General features: G+C 31.7%; 1 protein-coding gene across 1 annotated transcript in view; it reads right to left on the bottom strand.

The window, feature by feature from the left end:
- The window catches only part of LOC129231828 (uncharacterized protein CG43867-like), a 135,454-nt gene extending 117,869 nt beyond the window's left edge, over positions 1 to 17,585 (bottom strand). Inside the window, exon 1 of the mRNA XM_054866208.1 lies at positions 17,492 to 17,585. The gene's annotated coding sequence lies outside the window, so the exon portion shown is untranslated. The remainder of the gene's footprint in view (positions 1 to 17,491) is intronic.
- Positions 17,586 to 17,884: the final 299 nt, after the last annotated feature.

Genomic DNA, 17,884 nt, shown 5'->3' with positions numbered 1-17,884 from the left:
TTATTTAAAGAATGATTTTAATTCCCACAAAACCAGTAAAAGGAATTTGAAGTTCTTTTCTCGTTTTATTTTCAACATAAACCAAATAAGCATGTTTGTACAATAAAGCTGAAGTAAAAAAGAGGACAAAACTGCAAAAAAGTGAAGAACGAAAAATTTGCAGATACTGCGTTTTACCTGCCTCTGAAGAAATTAACTGCATTCTTGCAGTCTACTGTGACACAAAATCAATCACACTGACTGTTAAATTTACGAGTATCACCTTCTATAAAAAGAGTAGTTCTCTTTTTTCCTGTCAGCTTCAAACAAAGATGGCAAATGACCCTTAAGACAAAACTTCGATTAAGTTACTGAATTGCAAGATTAAGGTCAGTACACACAATGGCAAAAAGTTTTAATTCTGTACCTGAAAGGTAAAAGATACAATGTCTATTTTTAAAAATCGGGATCTAAGTAATACAATTTTTGCTCAACTTTTCAGTCTTTTCGGAGATACAAAGGAGATATATTTCGAAGATATACTAAGTCCAAATCCTATAATACACAAGGTAGAAAATGAAAAACAGCATTTACTAGCATATTTCGTATGCTATTTTTCAAGTTAAAGGACGTTTAGCCTAGAAACTTTTGCTTTTGCGATATAGTGCCCTTACCTCTTGGTACAGAATTGGATCATGCGATACAGATATCGCAAAGTGTATTGCTTCGTGAAAAGTGCGGAGAGAAAATCAACAGGATTCCTTTACAAAACATTGGAAAAAGTAAAATTATGGAATGAATGCGATTATACGCAAAACCGTAAAAACACTTATTTCTGTGAAGCTTTAATTTTCGCTAGCCCGTCGTAATCGCGCAACTTTTATTTAGATACCGTTGGGATTTTGCATCTTTCGGTTCTGATCATGCACAATTCGTGAAATTTGTGGAGTGCACAGACACGATGTCTTCATTTTCGAGAAAATTACGGCTCGCGAGAACAAGTGCTTTTGCACAGGGCCCGATTAAAAAATTGGGAGGCGCAAGGTCAAACGCTTTCTCGGGTTCTCCTTGTAGTCAAAACTTACTATTTTAGTCATTGGCTGAAACAATTTTAGCCATTTTGGGACCCCTAAACAGTGGGGTTTTAGGGCACTGCCTAGTTGACCTATTCCCTATTCAGTAATCAGACTCTGCGTTTTAAAGTAACTCAAATGTCTCCCTATTCCGTGCCCTAAAATTTGCCTAATATTAATTGTGTTCCACCCGAATCACCTATTTAACAAATATTTCTAATCAAGATAAGTTTTAAGCGAGCCAATATTTTGCAGCCAATATTAGTGGTGATCATCCCCCCCCCCCCAAATGAAATCAAAGCCCCTCTCAACTTAAATCTCCTAAAACGTTCATTGGAGCAGCCTGTGCCATGGACCCGCCACTCGTGGGTATCCCTGTATAATAAGATTCGAAGAAGCTATTGTCACCAAATAGCGCCACTAATTTCACCACACTCAGAAAGCTATAATAACACCTGCAGAAATAAGACTTCGAGATATTTGAAGATGTGTGGTGGATTCAATAGGGGATATGTTGGAATTAAACGCTTTTTTTTAATAGCGGAAACCGAGAAAGCAAGCTTGTACAATAAAGTCAAAGTACAACAGGTGAAAAAAATGCAAAAAAAATGAAAAATTAAAAATTTGGAGTTATTGCCCTTTACCAGCCCACGGCTGAATATTGGAGCACTAACAGTTGCATTTGTGCATTACAATGCAATTTTGTACTAAAAATATTTCACGAGAGCATCATTTCCGCTAATCCAATTTTTACCATCGGAAATACAAATAACGAAGCAACGGAAGAGGCGTATCAGGAAGTATAACCATTTATCACAAAACAATATTAACAACCTTTCTTTCCAAGAGCCGTGAACGCAGCACGCGTAACGCTTATTAATAGCCCCGTTTTGTTAATCTCAGAAGTTCTTTAAAAAGACGTCAAGATATAGTTCAAGTGCCGAACCCGATGACTGAAACAAAAAAAAAAAAAGAAAACAAATGGAGAAATGACACGAATTGTGATTCGTTAAACGGTTGCTGGAAAAATCACTATCTTTTGTAACAGGAAGCTGGGACTTAAATATATAAATCTGTTCTTGGAATTGCGAAGGATTCGGTTCTACTTAGATGTAAAGAATTGAATATCGATAAGATTTAAGTAATTTCTGTCTCAGCAAATTAAAACAAAAATCGATAACGGTTTTCGGTATTTTTCCAACTGGTTTTAGCGCAGCGTCAAATTTTATTCCAAAATCAATAATGACAGTCTTGCGAAAAGAACTAACTTATTTTACAACTCTTCTGTGTACTTTTCTCTTCTATTTCCACTCAAATGGAAAAGGATTATTAACAGTTGAACTTCGATACAGTCAATTTATGATGTAAAATTGAAGCATGGTCATTCGATAACTTTTTTTAACTAAATAGTTTAGTTCCGTTAAAAAATCAATTGGTTTATGTTGGGGAATGTGGGGCAAAGTGAAATAGTTAAGATGACTGAGCTTTTTCAAATGAACAAAGCGGAAATTTGTTTTGAAAATTACAGTACATGAAGAAAGAACATAGTATTTTTTAAAAAAACTTGCATTGAAACTTTATTATTATTTATTCATTTATTTATTTATTTATTTATTTATTTTGGCAGTAAAATTATGCCTTTAAAAAAAGTGGAAAATGTTGTCTTTTTTTTCATGGTGTAAAGTGAAAAATATTTTTGAACAAATTAATGAGCAAATAAAAAGGTAACTGAATAAATAAAAAGGTAATGAAACAATAAACTAATAAATGAATAAATTATTAATTAATATATGAGAAAAAATAAATGAGTGAATAAAATAGTGAATTAATAAGAAAATAAGTGAATGAATTAATTAATAAGTGAATTATTAAATGAATTAATGTATATAAGATAGTTAATAAATAAATACGAAATTTATTTAATAAATGATTGAATAAGTAAACGAAAATGAACTAATTCACTTTGCCCTGCATGCACTTGACTAACTGTGAAAAGTGTTAAAAATACAAAAAATAATAAGCTAAAAATTAACTAAACAAATACTGCACCGAATATTAGAAGGTTCCAATTAAAATTTAAAATGTTAATAACAAGAACTTAATCATTTGATAACACAAATAATTTTTGACTTACAACAAAATATTGCAATTTGAGTATCAATTTTTGAAAATTGCTTGTATTATCATGTGCTTTAATTTTCAGAGGTATTTTTTTCTTGACTAGAATAGACTGCATATGTCACTACATTGTTAAAATATTACTAGGTAAGTGGCGCTAAAAAAAGGAGTAAACATTTCACCATTTCACTTTGCCGCGCTATTTTGCTTTGCCCCACATGTTTACGTGAATCCATTGTGTGTGTTTTTTTTTTAATGAATTTTGTTTCTGCTGTCATATGAAAGAATTAATAACATTTTCAATTTCAACATCAAATATATATCACTGATTGATTGATTTATATATACCACTGATTGATTTATTGATGATAATATATACTGCAACTTTATTTATTAGATTTATAATATACCATTGATATTATAATATATCACGTTTGATTTTTAAAATACAATTACGTGCTCATTCTGTTAAAAAGTAACAAGCTGGATTTCAGTTTAAAATCAATTGGTAAATATTCATTTTTTTAGGACAAGATTTTTTTCATAAAATTTAAAATGAAATTAACTATGCTGTGTAAATAAAAAAATTTTAGAGACCATCAGAAATGACGGTCAGTTGCTCAATTTGAGCATAAAAAGTTCAGTACATGAAGTCACCTTGTATGCTGAGTAAATAAGAAGAATTAAGATATATCTTGTACAGGGGCTGATACAGACTACCATTTTATGGGGGGTCATGATAAAAAATGAAAAAGCAAATCTACGGGTTTGAGCGCGAAAAAGTTCTTAAAATACTTGGGTGTCAATAAAAAGCAAGAAATCGGTCGGGAATAGGGCTCTTAATAGGCATAAACGCTTCAATTAATTTCATAAGCAATGAAAGGAGACATTTCAAAAATAATGAATGAATTGGAAAGACAACGAAAATCGCTTATATTTTACTTACATAGTCTCTGAACACAATGTGGACGGATGCTAATTGTCGACGATTTAGGGGGGTCATGACCCCCTTCACCCTTCCCTTGCATCCGCCACTGATTTTGTAAGACTGGAAAGTTTCGTTTAAACAACGTCAATAAATAAAATCAATCACTATAAAGTAAGACTAATAATTTCATGCATTACGTATGTTCGCTTATTATGTTTAAACATATACAGAGACTGATAAATTGCAGAATCTTATACACTAGGAAAATCTTTTAGACAAATTATTTCTCATACTAGACAAATTATTTCTCAGGATTTATAAAAATAATTAGTATAACATCGTTCCTGAAAGATTCCTGTTTTAAAAGAAGTAGTCGCAAGAGAGAATTATTTGTCTCCCGAGATTTGACGGACCATGAACATATACATCACAGTAAATGATTACTATACCTTGATAACGAGTATCCAACGATTTTAACAGCGGGTCGATTGGAAGTAGAATTGGCATTTACAGCAATTTGTCTGCCTGAGGTTTCGGCGAAAAGTGTACCTCCTTTTTCTTTGGAGAAAATTCCAGACAGAACTTTGAGCGAGTGGGCTTAAAATTAGCTATCTTGCCACTGGTTTGTTTTTGATGGATAAGTGCCATTACTTTGCTTATTGTTAAGAGTCTTCTTCGAACTTGTGGGAAAAAACGCTTTAAACGCCTTTAGAACCCTTTCGTGGCAAAGATCACATATATTTACAATAAATTTTGTGTGTTGTCAGCGAACAGGATGTTTTAGAACAAAGGCTTATTTTTGGAATAACATGAGTTTTTGAAAGAGAAAAATATATAAATTAATTGAATATATATATATATATATATATATATATATATATATATATATATATATATATATATATAATACGCACTACATATGACACAAAGAGAAAGTTGGTAATATGACTGTGACTGATAAATAACTATCAACTTTAATATCTTGAATTTCAGGCTATCCGATGGGCAAGTGGAGGATTTATCAATTCTTTGCAGTTGGGGCTTAAAATGTATGGATCCGATCAAGATACAGTACTTGAAGTTTGTCACGACATTAAAGTAAACTGAGATAAGGACTTTTAAAAATGCAGCAACCATGACCAACTATCACGTCATCTGCGTGAAGATGAGTCGGACCGGCTGTTGATTTGCGGGGCTGCACATCCTTTGCCAAATTTAACTTTCCTCTAGGGGCCCCAAAGGAAGCTCCTACGCCTTGTAACGCGACACGACCCTCAACTCACGTGGCGAGAGCTCACTCAATCTTAGAGTTCACCCCATGGCACAGAAACGAATGCGACAACTAAGGAAGCCAAAGTTATTAAACAAGAACCGCGAAGCAATTATTTTCAAACTCCTAGCTTTGCACAGAAATCTGATCTTTGGCTGTCATGACTTTTAAGTAGCAGTTGAGAGATTTTGTTGATTGAGCTCTCCATCCCTTTCGGAGAATGGATAATGTATTTGAATACACTATATCAAGAATGGGCCGCGATCCATTGGTGAGTCGTGAGTCAGTGTCTGGTGGTTCATAATATTTCAAAGATCTATTTAGTTTTACCTGTGCAGAAATATTTCGTTTTCACTTCAATTTCCAAAAATAATTTTCAAAAGTCAAATATGAAATTGAACTAAGTTTCAAATTTCCGTTTTCACTTTCAGGAAATTTCGGTTTGCATGTAAAATGAAGGCAAGGGAAAAAAAATCATGACATTTTAAAATTTATACGGAAATATCTGATGATCAATACGCTTTATCTTTTCAAAAAAAAAAAAAAAAAAAATCTTGCTGACTTGTAAAATTTTCAGGATTACGTGCTGGTAATTGGAATAACGTTTTCAGTATGTGATATCAAAATGAACGTGAAGTCAAAAATAAATAAATGAATAAATAAATTAATAACACAATAAAAAGCCCAATGAGCTTATTTTTTTACTTCTTTTTTTTACTTCCTTTCTTTTTTTTCCCTTGCTTTCTATCATCCCTCCCCTCCCGAACACAAGTAATTGAAAAATAAATAAATAAATGCACCGGAAATGAAGTGATCTGCTAAACTAGTGGGCTTCTAAATAGTAGACGGCAATATTTGAAAAATTGGGAACGCTTGCAAGGGATGTTCGTCTATTGTATTTGAAGCGGAACATTATTTTTCATAGGCAATTAATATAAGCAAAATATTGGAGCATGTGGCCCTCCACTAGTGCGCTTGTAGTGTGAGTGGCCATTCACTGAAAAACGTTGTGCACTCCTATATTAAATTAACTTTAACTTGATCATGTCTTTTAAGTATCCATTGTATTTAAAATTGCTTCGAATTTACTGTAATATCACAAAACATGAAACCTCTAAACTAAAGTATACGAGATAATATAAAATAAATGAAACATAATTTTGAAATAAGAATATGAATCACATATTCTGTTGAGGAAAGAGTTATGTATGGTGTTAAAATCTATCAAAAACAAAGGAGTAAACTATTCAATAATATACTTATAAAAACGTAAATAAATGTACCTTTCAAAGCATTTTAAACGAAACAAATATTTTAAGAGAAAAAAAGAAATTTTCAGTTCAAATCATTACTTATATAGCCAACTTTTAGTATATTTTTCACTTACTCAGAACTGAAATTTTTCTGTAAACAAACATTCTCTTTGCAAAAAAAAAAAAAAAAAATTTGATTAAGGTGTTCTGAATAATTAAAATTAATTAGAAGTTAAAGCGAAATTAGTTTACGTTTTCCCACTATATATATTTCAAGGAAATCGTAGTTCCAAAATATTCACTTTTTTTTCAGTAAATAACAGTCATTTATAAAAAAAAACACTTCTGTGTTTTCTTTATTAAATACAAAAAATCACATGAATTGGAACTTGTTGGTTTCATTCAAAAACAAAGTATATTACATTTTTTCATATCCAAATATCAAAATTTATTTAAAATTAATATGGTTTCTGTCAAAAATTACGTGATTTTCTAAAGAGCCACAAATAATATTTTTCTTTGCGCCTTATTACGTTGTTTCACACCATGTAACATTTTCCTGTTTCGTGCGTGACAATTTTTTACGACTGTAGTAAAGATGGTCTGGGATTATTTCACTTCCGCATGAGAGGGAGTACTTCCTACACAATTCGCACATGAAAGTAAAATACAGACATAGTTTTTACGAACCACTGGAAGTGGAAGCATAATAAGTCACCTTTGCTTTAAAGCATTTTTCCAGAGTAAAATGGAAAAAAAAAAAATGAACGAAAATGAAATGCACACATAGTAGTTTAATTTGCTAGTGGCAAGTTTAAAATAATTACGACCTTTTCAGTTAACGCTCCTAAAGTTGTTAAAGCGATAAATCGTCGAAGAAATATAGCACACATTCTTTAATTGATTTTCCAATTTTTCACGGCACTTAAAAGTCAAAATACCGATTTCTCACGAAAAAATTTAAAATTTTGCTACCTTTAAATCACGTTAAAATTAAAATAATGATAATGTTAATCGACGTTGTTAACTTCAGAAACTTACAAACTAATAAAATCATTTTGATTTTTTGATTTTAGATGATCCAGTAGATAGTAATGATGAGCAGTGCGGTGAAACTTCTCCACCCCCCCCCCCCCCCGCGTATTTAGACGTCCGCAGAGAGTAGCTGTCGATGCGTCATTCCTTCATAAAAATTAATTTAAATTTCAAAGATTATTCTTCAAATGTTGCTTTCAGAATTCATTATAGAAATGAATATTTTAATAACTATATGTGTCATTATAATATCTATGCAGCTTACACCCCAAAGATTACAATTTTACGCATTGATAAAAGGTTCACTGTAACCCCGAAACATGTGTATGCACCATGTTCTGTCCCTTCTTTTTTTTTTTTTTTTTTTGAGTCACAGCGCTGTTTTTCCTATCCTCACAAATGTTATACTTTACGTTTATAGAAATTTTTATTCTATAAAATCAAACTGTTCTCAAATAAAAATGGCATTTCGCTATTGAATATAGTACATTACTCATATAAACCTTACTAACCCGAGTTTTTTGTTAATTTAGAACCCGTGAAAAATTTCAAACAGCCACAATTGTTTTTGCTCCTGCACTTTCAAAGTACGACACAACATTTATTGGCGAGCAAGCCAGGATGTCTGTTTTTCCTATCCTCACAAATGTTACACTTTACGTTTATAGAAATTTTTATTCTATAAAATCGAACTTTGGTCTCAAATAAAAATGGCATTCCGCTATTGAATATGGTACATTACTCCTATAAACCTTATTAACCCGAGTTTTTTTTTTTTTTTTTTTTTTGTTAATTTAGAACCCGTGAAAAAAGTCTAAGCAAACAGCGAAAGCTTTAACAAAAAAAAAAAAGTTATCGATAAGCAACTATCTCTGACTTAATCATGGTCTGAAAAAAAAAAAAAAAAATCCGTTAAGAAAATTAAAGTGACAGAAATTCTTAGCGTAAGAATATAACTGAAGCTGGTTAAAAAAAAAAACGATTAGGAGGAATTCAAACATCGTCATATACTTCACTTAACAAGAATAGAGAATCCCCTAGCTAAAGATAAATTCTTTCTCCACGAATAATTCAATTCCAAGAGACAGACAAAAAATTTAGAGAACACTTCATAAATTAGCCTCAAGCGGCCCACACAAGCAAACACTTTCTCGATTCTTTTCCTTACGGGGTAAAAGTCAGAAACACAAGTCTTTCGACAGCTGTTGTAGCCAAGCAAAAGGTACATAATTCATGGTTGTGTTTGTATCTCAAAGCTTTAGCCTTAAAGAAAAAAGGACAAGTTTTGCAAAATTTTCAGAAACGATAAATAATTTCATAAACATGGGATTTATTCTTGAAAGACACAGGCCTTCCTTTCAGAAGTTATTTTTCTCTTCTTCAGGAGAGGGAACAAGTAAAGGCACAAAAAGAACCTTTAATATTAAATCAGTTTTCCTTTTCTCAAAGTTCAAATTTGTAAATTATTCATTTGTTTTTCTTGAGAAATAGATATTGAAAAAATTATTCAACATGCACCAGGTAACCAATTTTGTTAATTACCAAAAATAACCTTTTGAAATCTCAATTCATTTCGCACCAAGCAAATTGTCTCTCAAAATAAAACGTATCAAGGTTTCATTTCAAGAAACTCCCATTTGTCTGAATTAGAAATTCAAATTGGAAGTACAATATTGTGCCATGCACATTTCAAGTCGCAATCAATTGCAGGAAATTTCAATTTTACAATTTCACGAAATCTTCAATATCTAATTACGTAAGAGAAAACGCACCTCATTTCCCATTGAAGATCGAAAAGGAAATTTGTTCAAATTTCAATATAAATTGCAACTTAAACTCACAAAATAGTTTTCCGACTGTTTCCAATGAAGCACCCTTTTCTAATTAAGGAAAAAATACCTTAAAATTGTGTTTCTTATCCGAATTCCAAGTGTATACAGTTATTTATCTTAAATTGTTGCAACTTCCAATCAAAGATATTTTTAACGCTCTTATAACTGTATTTCATGCATTGAAAATAAAAATTTGGCCCAAGGAAAACGGAGGAAAAGCAACTGCAAATTTAAAATTATTACACTTGAATATTTTTTAATTTTTTTTAAATTCGAAATATCTAACGTTCTTCAGGTTGAAAATAAAATGATGCACATCTTCTTTTCCTCCTAATTTCCACTTCATACTCAGAAAGTTAGTTTTTCCATAGAATTGATCACTATTCAGTCGTGTACAGGTAAAGGGCAGTAACTGCAAATTTTTCATTTTTTTTTATTTACATTTTTGTCATCTATTATACGTTAGCTTTATTGTACAAGCTTGCTCATTTGGTTTCTGCTGGAAAAAAAGCGCGAAAAAAGCGTCTAATTCCAAGATTTCCCTGTGGTTAATATTGATTCCGACACACATTTCTTCATTCCAAAAACTCATTTCTGAAGATACTGCCGCTTACCTGCACACGGCAGTATTGGTCTTCAAACTTTTCGTACATTTCGCTTCTCCAAAACGAACCTCACTCCTCTAAAAATGCTAAAGAGCATTTTCACATCTTGAACCCCCCCCCCCCAAAAAAAAAAAAAAAAACACTAGCTATACATATTGCCTAACTCAACAGAACTATTTCAAACTTCGATATTAAAACAAAATGCAAGGAAAATCAAATAAGAGGCATCCAATGGGTCACGCATAGTATTAAATATGCATTTTTATGCTAAAAATACATTTCTTAATTTCCAAAACTGAAATCGTAATGTAGTTTAAACTTTTACAATTAAATAAACACCAAGAATCAAGATCATAATGATTGCTTGGATATATAGAAATTTCAAACGTAATCTCATCTGGTTCATAGGAACAAGATTGCTTTTATCGATCAAGTCAACACACACACACACACGCACAACAGGAATCAGTCTCCTGTTATATTCAGATAATTTCGACCTAACCTTTTATATACTTTCTATTCCAAAGGTGATTCAATTAACCCTAATAACCGCATCAAATTCCAATAAAAATATTTCGACAAGTAAAATTTTTCCGACCAGCACGTATTGGACTTTGTGGTTTGAACAAGCCAATGTAACAGTAAAGGGGGAAAAGGAAAAAATAATCCCCGCAAATTAAATTTTGTAAAAAGTTGGCAAAAGGTCGTAAAAGTATCTAGCAATGAACAAGAATCGAATATCAAATCTCAGCTAAAAGATATAAATATTTCAAAGCGACTAATATAAAATCAATTCTGGTGATATCGTATTTTTTCCCCCTGGAAAACCAGGAGATACGTTCAGCAATTTATCAACGGTGTCAAACTAAAATAGATATTTCGCTTTTATTCCCTTTCTTTCTTTTTTTTTTTTTTCTTCTGATAATTTTTACGTCTCCAATAATGACAGCGTGAGATTTTAACGACCATTTTTTTTTATCTAGCAATAGTTAGAACTAGGTAGAAAAATCACAAAAGATTTTTTTTTCTCTTGTTATATGAGCATTAAATTTAAGGTGACAAATAAGCTTTGGCAAAGTCTTATATCCTGAAACACAGCTTTTAGTCATTCTTTAATTGCTCTAAACTAGGTAGTAATTATTTCTTCGATTAGATACCAAAATTCTCAAACTGTTCAAAAACAAATGAGCCAGATTACTCTTAACCAGTTCATTCCATCTAAAAAATCTTACAGGTTCTTAATCTTGCTTAGAAAAACAATTTGATAATTTTTAACCTTTATAACCTGACATAATGTTTTTTATTTAGGTTTCATTTTTTTAATATTTTAATATTTAAATTGAAAGTTTAATAAACAAAAATATTCCCCAAAAATAGCTAATACAAATGTAATCTTTTAAATAACGATGTTTTTATTATTTCTGCCATTTTCCCACGGCATTTCATACTTTTTGACTTTCAAAAAGCATATTTCAAAAAAAAAAAAAAAATCACTAGATCAAGAGTATTACATTTTCAAATGAAAATATTAAAATAACATTTTTACGTTAAAAAATTAATATTTTGGATTATTGATAACATTAAAGCTGCCAACAATGTAATTTTTAAAAAAACGGTAATAAAAAAAAGAAAAACAAAACTAAATTGTTAACCACATGAAATACATTTTACAATGAAAATATTGTTACACAATTTTTATGTAAAAAAACTAAATATTTAGATAATTGACAATATCAAAGTTACCAACAACGCAATAAAAAAAAAATCCAAGATCAGGAAAACAAAGCTCTTTAAACGAATTATTAGAGAGAAAAAAAGGAATTCGCCCGAACGCTCGCTCAAAACCTTAGTGGGCTGCCTCTGTTGAAAAATGCAACAAAAAAACATTTGAATGGTTTTAAAGAAAAATATCTGTAAGATTAAAAACCACTAACTCGCGATTCGTAGGATTTTTTTGTATTTTTATCTTTTTCGCATTAAATATAACCTTGAAATCTTGAGAGAGACATTGGTTCCATGTCTCCTTTCATTAATACATGCTCTATTTTTTTTTTTTCTTTTTGATCTTTCTGAGTGACTCATGAAAGTCATTCAACGTTAAAGAAGAGAAGCGGGTTTCCAGATTCAAGTATTTCTCATGTTTCCTTTTTTTTACTTGTACTGTTAAGTTCATGAAATTTGGAAGGAAATTCATTTTGTGTTACATGTGTTTATGTTATGACTGATTTTTTCCTCTAATTTACATCTCTTTAAACACTTTCAACTATTTATAGTTAGGCTTGAAAATAACTCATTACTTCTTTCCAACTCAAACACACACTGGATGTGTGATATTGTGATGTAAAAAAATTTCAAACAGTTCACATTTAATAGCTTTAGCGTTTTTCCTGGAAAATAGCATTTGTAAATGTAATAACAGGAGGAAATCTTCGTCGCTGATGGAGTACGAAATTATTGTTGTTTACCACCGTTCTATTTTTCTCTTGCAGTTAGAAGAAAATAGATGTAACTGGATTTTATGATTAACGCTTTCTAAGTTCAAACCACAGGAAGGTTTTCATTGAAATTGTTTTGTTAAATCCTGCTGTGTAGAAAAACCAGTCACGAGGTATTCAGTAAATAGGTTGGTTCTCGTAAAAAAAGATCTTAACTTTTCGCGTAAAATTTCTAGAATTTAAGTTTTTAGGATCCCTACAGGTCTGGCAATCCAAAATTCCAGAAAAGTTCCAATATTTCCAGTATGACATTTAAAAACTTTTCAGCACCATATCCAAAGAAAAAAAAAGTTTTCGCAACTTCAAGTCAAAATAAAAAGATAAAGTAACACACTAAATTCAATTAGTGATGATTTTTTTTTTTTCACCTTTAAAGGTGTTTTACAATTTCTTAAAGGGTTTAGAAAGCTTATTAAAGCAAACATATTACCAATACAGCAACAACGTTGACTTTACTGAAAAATAACTCTACAAGTTTTGTTTCTAAAATGTTCAATATGCGAACGTTTCGTGAGGCGACAGGTATCAAGTTTGAAGTCTTATATGTTGCTTCACTCTTCGTAAGATGTCAAGATCAATGGTAGCAAATGCGATCATAATTTTGTAAATCACGAAACACAGGTGACACGAACATATGATTTTTGGTGCAAACCCAAAAAAAATCACAAGGAGTTAGGCCCGGAGAGCCCGGTGACTACAAAAGATGGCAGTTGTCGTCCTCAGACCCTCGTCCAATTCAAGGAGCAAGAAGCTCGTTGTTGAGGAAAAGGGTGAATCTCGTTGTCTGTCAAATAATGGGGAGGTGTTCCATCTTGTTAGAAAATGAACAATTATTGATCGTGACATGTTCCAGCGAGTGAAACAAGAATTAGACTTTAAACTTGATAGCTGCCTCCTCAGGAAACAGTCACAGATCAAAATTTGTGAAATAAAACTAGCAAAGTTGTTTTTTTCTCCAGTAAGGTCAACGTTGTTGCTGGATTGGTAATTTGTTTGTTTTAATAGGCTTTCCAAACCCTAGGGAGAATTGTGACACGTATATGTACTTTTAGTTTAACTATTACATTAAATATCATAAAATGAGCTTTATTCGTTTGTTCGGTACCTACATTTTCATTGAAAAACAGAGCAGCCTCCCCCCCCCCCCTCACCTCTCACAACACTCTAATTAGTTTAACGTTTTCTTTTATTTTTGTATGGAAAATAAAGGAAAAAATTTAAAACAGTTACTGCAGATGTTTTCTTTAGTAACACTTAGTATTTCAGAATTTCGATCCAAATAATTCTTAACATGATTTAATTTTGCCAATTTAAGCTACAAGAAGTGGGAAAGCCATTTAAGAAATTCAAATTGAATTAAAACACCAAAATATTTTACATTTGCTAGCATTGATAGATAACATCGGGAGGATACGTAAATAATTAAATACAATATAAGTTTAAAATATCTCCATTTAAAAAGGAAAAAAAAAAGCCATGCTCATCTCATTCTAGGTTAGTATGCACAACAGTTTTTTTTTCTTTTTGCCCCTATGTTCAAATCAATAGTACATATTTTTCAATAAAAATTCGAATATAATTTCAGTATTTCCAGTATGTAAAAAAATCTAGTAAATTTTCATTGTTTCCAGTATCAGTAGACTCGTAGTTTTTCAAACAAACAAATTCAGAATTCTTTTATGGTTAATCACTTAGCAAATAGTTATTTTGAAAATATAATTTTAAGAGACGCAGTGAGTTGGACTTTAAAGAGTACCGTCTCCTCTGTAAATAAATAAATAAATAAAACAACCTAAGCAGGAAGTGTAGCTACCAGTATCGGGTGATACTATTGTGACACAGGCGATACCACAAAGTCAGTTTTGCAATCGCAAGCAAACTTTAAACATTGAAAATCGAATACTTTGCGTTATTTTACTCAGAGCACTAATTAACATTGATAAATTAATTTGAAAGAGGAATAGCTTGCATTGCATGCTCAATAAAAATGATTTTACAGGGAAGATTAGCTAGCACTTCTAAAAATTAGTTATAGAACGTCAAAATGCTTGTCTGTACTGAAAACCAGTTTTTTTTCTTTCTTTAACAATATTGAAACATAATTTTCTCTGCATCTGATTCCTAACTCACTTGTGAGTCATTTGACACGAATCTATCCCCCCCCCCCCCCCCGCTGCCCGCTCGACTATTTTTTGTTTCAATTGCTAATGTCAAAAGAGCTGAACAGATCAACAAATATGTGAAAATTAATGCTTACCGGTTCTTCTTGTAATGTACGTAGATCTACCAAACTAATCGTATTATTTTTTAAGTGAGTAAACAAAAACCGAGTTATTAATGTTTTTTCTCGTCTTACTCTTATTTAACAATTCATCTCATGGCAAAATGTGAATGCATATCGTCGCCTCCGAGCAACACTAAGACATCTAATCCCAGAAATAACACTAAGATATCTTACTGTTGCACTGGGGCGACGATATTTACCTTTTTAACATAATTTTTAAGTTTTATGTTTCAACTACAATTTCAATGACTTTCTTTTATGTAATTTTAAATTTCATAACTCATTAACTTCTTCTTTTATGTCGTTTCACATTGTAGAAACTCATATAATTTCTAAGATTTTTCAAAATGTCCATGAAACTTCATGAGCAGGGGCACAATCATGGAGGCATTGGGGAGGGAAGTAAGAATTATAATGAATCACACTCCTTCCAATTGAAAACCGCGTTAGAACAATGTGAAGAAAACGGAAATCTTACCTTCTTTTTCAGAATATCCCGGACTTCAACCATAGTTTTTCCATTAAGTATATTCATTAAAACTAAAAATCCTTTAAAAATCTACTAAGCAAATCTTATTTTCGTTTAAAGCGAATAGACAAAAACTATATAATTGAAAAACTAATATATAATACTACTCAAATTCAAAATAATAGAATACATCCCACTTTTCGGAAACAAGTTTATTATAACCAAATATAAGTGCAATTAGGTATTTAAATGAACGTGTCACATTTCTTAGACTTTAAAGTGTGCATTTCATTTCAAATATACTCAATTAAAAATAAACTTAGAGGGAATAATCCAAAAGTTTATAGTGATGAAGATTTACATTGAGTCAAAAAATTAATATTCATATTAAAGGGGGAGCAAACACTTTAAAAAGAAACAATATCAATGCTAGAATGCGTCATTTTTTGCTGGATTCAATGCTTTAATCCTTTCTCACACGGATTCTACCACCTGTTTACATTAATCGTTTCTGACACTGTTTCCATAGCCTCTTCAATGCGGCAACGAGCTCAATTTTGTTGGCGGGCACCAGGTCTTGAACCGTTTTCTTTAAATTTGACTGCACCACAAATTCTTGATCGCATCGATATTGGTAGAGTTTCTTGATCAGTTTAATACAAAAATTCCTCTTTCTGTTTAAATCTATGAGTCTATTTAGAGGTGTAACACGGAGTAGAATCTTACTGAAAGATAAAATGTGTCACTAAATGTGTAACTGCAGTGCCTCAGATAAAGTATCATCAGTATTATTGATAAACAGCGGAAGTCAAGCATTGTTTTATTTTAAGATATATATAACTTCCCGATTCCAGCAGCCCTCATGCACCCACAAACCAAGAAGGGTGTGTCAAAGTGGACAGAACGTCTTACACAAGATTTCACATACACTTTTCTTTATAAACGTCCAACTCGAACACCTTTTTTTGTTTACAGATATTTCAAAAGATGATTCATGACTAAATATAATGCTTTTCCAACCTTGTTGCCCCTGTTTCAGCTTCTCTTTGCTTCAGGAGATTCGAGCACGTTTCTGCTTCATGTTTAGCTTTGGTCTTACTTCATAGATCCGCAATTAAAACTGCAGTTTATGCAGCCGTCCAAGTGTAGTTGGTGTGAACAAGATAACTATACATTCTTTCCAACACTTATGGACGTAAGAAGCATTTTTCAACGATTATTTTGGAAAATTTACTTTAATTTGGGTTCATCTCTGCCAGGTGTTACAATTTTTCTACCTTGTTTACTTCGGTTACTTTTTAGTTGGTCAGTCCTTCTATATTCCTTTAAAACCTTACATACCATAGATTGTAAAACGTTCATTTGAATTGAGCTGGACAGATTTTTTCTAACTTTAAGAAATGATACAATATTTAACTTCGTTTTTTTCCTATTTATCACCTTGGCGACCCATTTTGAGCAATAAAAGGCGTTTAAAAGAGCGTCAAACTATCCAGGCGCAAAGCTCCATACTTGTGACAAACTATAGGGTAACAGGTATGCAAATATTATACTTTTTAAAATTCACATTGAATGAAAAGATTATTCTAATATTTTGGCCCATATAAAAAATCTATTTTTCCAATCTGTTAATGATCCATAAATTGTTAAAATAATAGCAGAAAAATTGTTTAAATTGATTTACCCATTCATGAATAACGAGTTTTAGTCTTTTTAATTTGCATGCGTTCATCTTTCCCGACTCAGGGACAAGTTTAGTTTAAACAGTTCTGATATTTTATTATTTTGAATTTGGGTAATATAACTCCCAATTTCTTCTTGTTTTACATTTCACGACCTGGCAAAATTTGAATGTTTCTTCTTTCAACGGCCATTCACAAACTATCATCTTTTAAAAATAATATTTTATTTCATGACTTAATAACTAAAACAACTTTAGCTTTTACAGTGTTCAACATTGCAGAAACTCTTGTGATACAAGAAGTTCCAAAGTATCTATAAAACCTCCGCTATGAACATGAGCACAACCGGGGGAGCATTTGAGGGTAAGAGGTGGAGGGGGGATTAAAATGAACCCAACTCCTTACTGAAGAAAATTATGGCTGCGCTATTATGGTTATGAGCAATTAAAAAAAAAAAAAGATTCTTACCTTCTTTTTCAGGATGTCCCGGATTTTCGTAGCTTGAAGCCGGAATTTATCAAGAGAACTTTCCAGTTCTATATACCGTTCCTTCCAGTTTATGTCCTCCTCTCGGCAATCCGGAAGAGGACCCAGATTCCAGGCCTCCTCACCACCACCTTCTTCACCATCACCGATGAGAGATGGCAGCGAAGCCAAACTCAGACGGTCAGACGGAGCAAAGGGAGATAATTCAGCAGGGTCAGCCATTTCCAGAAGGAAAAAAAAGAGCCTGCTGAAAGATAAGAAGTTTTTGTTGAGAAGAACATAGGATTGAAGCATTTATGTCAAGAACATTTATGTCAATACACGACACAATCCAAAAAATATATGATGTACAGTTAAACGTCTAACATCCGAAAG

The sequence above is a fragment of the Uloborus diversus genome, chromosome 10 (genome assembly GCF_026930045.1).
Source record: "Uloborus diversus isolate 005 chromosome 10, Udiv.v.3.1, whole genome shotgun sequence".
NCBI lineage: Eukaryota > Metazoa > Arthropoda > Arachnida > Araneae > Uloboridae > Uloborus > Uloborus diversus.
The sequence above is the reverse complement of the archived record's forward strand: the minus strand, read 5'-3'. Positions and strand labels throughout refer to the sequence as shown.